Below are 2,995 nucleotides of genomic sequence, written 5' to 3' on the forward strand. Positions count from 1 at the left end.
ATGGAGAACATTGAGAGCAGTGACGACTTCCGGTGAATTGGATCTGGTCGCTGACTCTGGTTACCTAGCAACGGAGCTATGTATTTGGCCACAACCCTTGAAGCAATTGGTCTAACACCAGTGTCATCTAGCAATGGAGCTACGTATTTGGTTACACCCCTTGAAACGATTGGTCCAACACCACCGACAGTGAACTTTAAAGCCCTCAGCTGCAGCGGTGAAGGGACAGGAAGTGATCAAGCCCTGGGGGTGGGCGAAACGCATCTTCCGGTCACCCTGTCATCTTATTTTGGACCACGGGTAACTGATATCACAACCGCTGATTTATTACCCCATTACAATAAGGGGATGTGGCACTAACATTTATATTTTTCTCATTAACTGACTGTTCCTTGTGGGTATTTCTGCACCGCACCACGAGTGATATATATATTTTTTATTTTTTATTTTCATTTTTTTATTTACTGAGTGATTTTTCTTGTGGGTATCACTGCACCACACCATGAGTGATTTAGGTGGGAATTAACACTTTGAGGAGCCTTCTACCTTTAGTGCTGACTAAAGTCGCGGTATTACTGTGCTCACAGCGTGAACAGGTATACATAGGAATGATTATTGGTTTATTTATACCACTGTATGTTCTGTCAGCTGTTTCTTATTATATAGTCAATCTGAGTTATTGATTGTGAATCAATACATTTGTAACTGACACTGTCCATAGCCAATGCTGCAATACCTGTTTTCTTCAGCATTCCATCACAGTCAATGTCTACTTATTTGACTCTGTAACTTTACGCTTTCTCTTCTTTCCTATTTTGTTTCTTATTTTCTGGACTCTCACCGGCAATTCATTGATATAGGGGAAGATTGAGGTACACGCCATTTACCTACCTTTGCCTAACGCCGGCATCAGATCCTTTCTCATTGATATATTCTATCTTGTCTTTTTCTTATCCCTCAATCTTCCCGCACATGATGTAGTATGTGAACTCTCATCAGTGATCCCAGAGTTTAAGTGCAATTGTGCTTCTACTATCATACCACACTGTACACGCCCGAATCCGTCCAATCTTGGAAGCTAAGCAGTGTTGGACTGGGTCAGTACTTGGATGGGAGACTGCCTAGGAAGACCCAGTTTAGTAGAATCTGTAGCCATGGGCGTACTCTGTGCCTAACGCTTACAGCAGATTCACTGCCTTTTTTGCACATCTAAGCATTTTTTCACGCTTATCTTTTTCCGTACAGTCCAGGTATTAACCTATTCTTTATCGCTATATAAATAGAGGACAAATAACTTGCAGGTGAACATTCAATCCTCACCCACTACTGTTGAATATCGTCAGCTCAGCATACCCATTGGCCACCAATATATTAACCTAATTTAGGTGTGAATATTGATATCAAATATTTTTTATTTCACCCTCACATCGGGTCACCATACTCTGGAGTTACCCTAAATGTAATAACAAGACCGGAGATTATGAGGGTTCATTGTTAATGTATTTTGTTTTTTTGTCAACATGTTTGTCTAGGATACACCAAGTGAAATAGTCATCTTTTACTTTTGTATTAATAAAATATATTATGTTTTAAATAATCTATATATTCTAGTCTATATCTGTTAATTTCAAAATGGCACCCACAAAAGAGTCTTCTTCTTTTTTACTAGTTTTGTCACATATAGAAAAGCACCTACCTTAACAAAACGTAAAGTTGCAAGTGCTCCACCATTGTAAAATCAAAAATGTTATTACATGTTATACTGTAGCACCAATACTATTCATCTAAATGAAAGCAGGTGTAGTCGGACACATACAGGATGAACAATAGAACTTTAAAAACACATCTGGCGACACACCAACATGGGTCTGACTATACTCCACTTTCTGAACTTTTTAAAAATAATCATAACTGTTCCACAGGGTAAGATTAAGAAATGTTTTAGGTCTCCGAGCATTAAAATAAAATTAGAAACATAGAGACTACGTAGTCCTGTTATAGAAGGCAGAAATATTTTTGATAATAAACCCCGACCCCAACAGGTGTTTCTAAAGATTTCAAGATCAGTTGGCTTTTTATTGGGTTTTTTTAATGATTTTTTTAGGATTCTTGAATGATCTTTTAACATCATGCATATTCTGGATTATGGGCCTGGTTCAGAGATGGATGCAGCAGCAGTGTGAAAAAATGCAAAGGTTGCAGCCACCGGGATTTGTATAAAGACGCCCACCAGAGCCATCTCAGATGTGCCGCTTGTGCACATCAGAGGCACATCGGTCGATAATCCACCTGAGTAACTCTAGGATGAATGTTTACTGCATGTGGGATCACAGTCACAAGCTCGCTAACTGTCACTCACTTTGTGAATAAATTTTTATTGCATCCGCTGTCAAAAGACCATTGCAGCACATGTTCAGTGTGACTTATACGCGTGTGCAGTGGCAAAAATATCGCTCCACTAGGGTACATCAACATTGCGATCATCTCTCAATCAGGTCCTGTATGTAGGGTTCCTAAATGTATCCCCACATCTAACTCAGTATTTCCTTCTCCCTTATTTTTCTCATTTTCACTAGACTCATCTATAATAATCAAATCTGCAATTTTATTTTATCTCTCACACACGCGCACACACACACACACACGCACGCATGCACACACGCACACACACACGTGCTATTTTATTTTATCACACATACACACACACATATACTGTCAAGTTACTTTATTGTGGCCACCTCCTACATTTGATGTTGGCAGCACATAGCCCATGAAATACGTCACGTGTCGTGTGCTGGCTTGGTGGATATATAAGGTGTGTGATAGGCCGTCTGCGCACATATCACTCGTTGCTATTATGGGTAAAAGGGGCGATTTATCCAAGTTGCAAAAAGGGGTGATTGTCGGCTTTCGGGCCAAGGGTGGCAGTATTTCTGAAACAGCGCAGTCTGTGAACTGTTCGTATGCAACTATGGTGAAGGTGTATCGTGACTGG

The 2,995-nt window shown here is 40.0% G+C and overlaps 1 pseudogene; it reads left to right on the forward strand.

Annotated features, from left to right (window-relative positions):
- Positions 1-1,027: 1,027 nt before the first annotated feature.
- On the forward strand, positions 1,028-1,146 carry LOC134937841 (5S ribosomal RNA; annotated as a pseudogene).
- Positions 1,147-2,995: the final 1,849 nt, after the last annotated feature.

Source organism: Pseudophryne corroboree, chromosome 6, assembly GCF_028390025.1.
Source record: "Pseudophryne corroboree isolate aPseCor3 chromosome 6, aPseCor3.hap2, whole genome shotgun sequence".
Taxonomy (NCBI): domain Eukaryota; kingdom Metazoa; phylum Chordata; class Amphibia; order Anura; family Myobatrachidae; genus Pseudophryne; species Pseudophryne corroboree.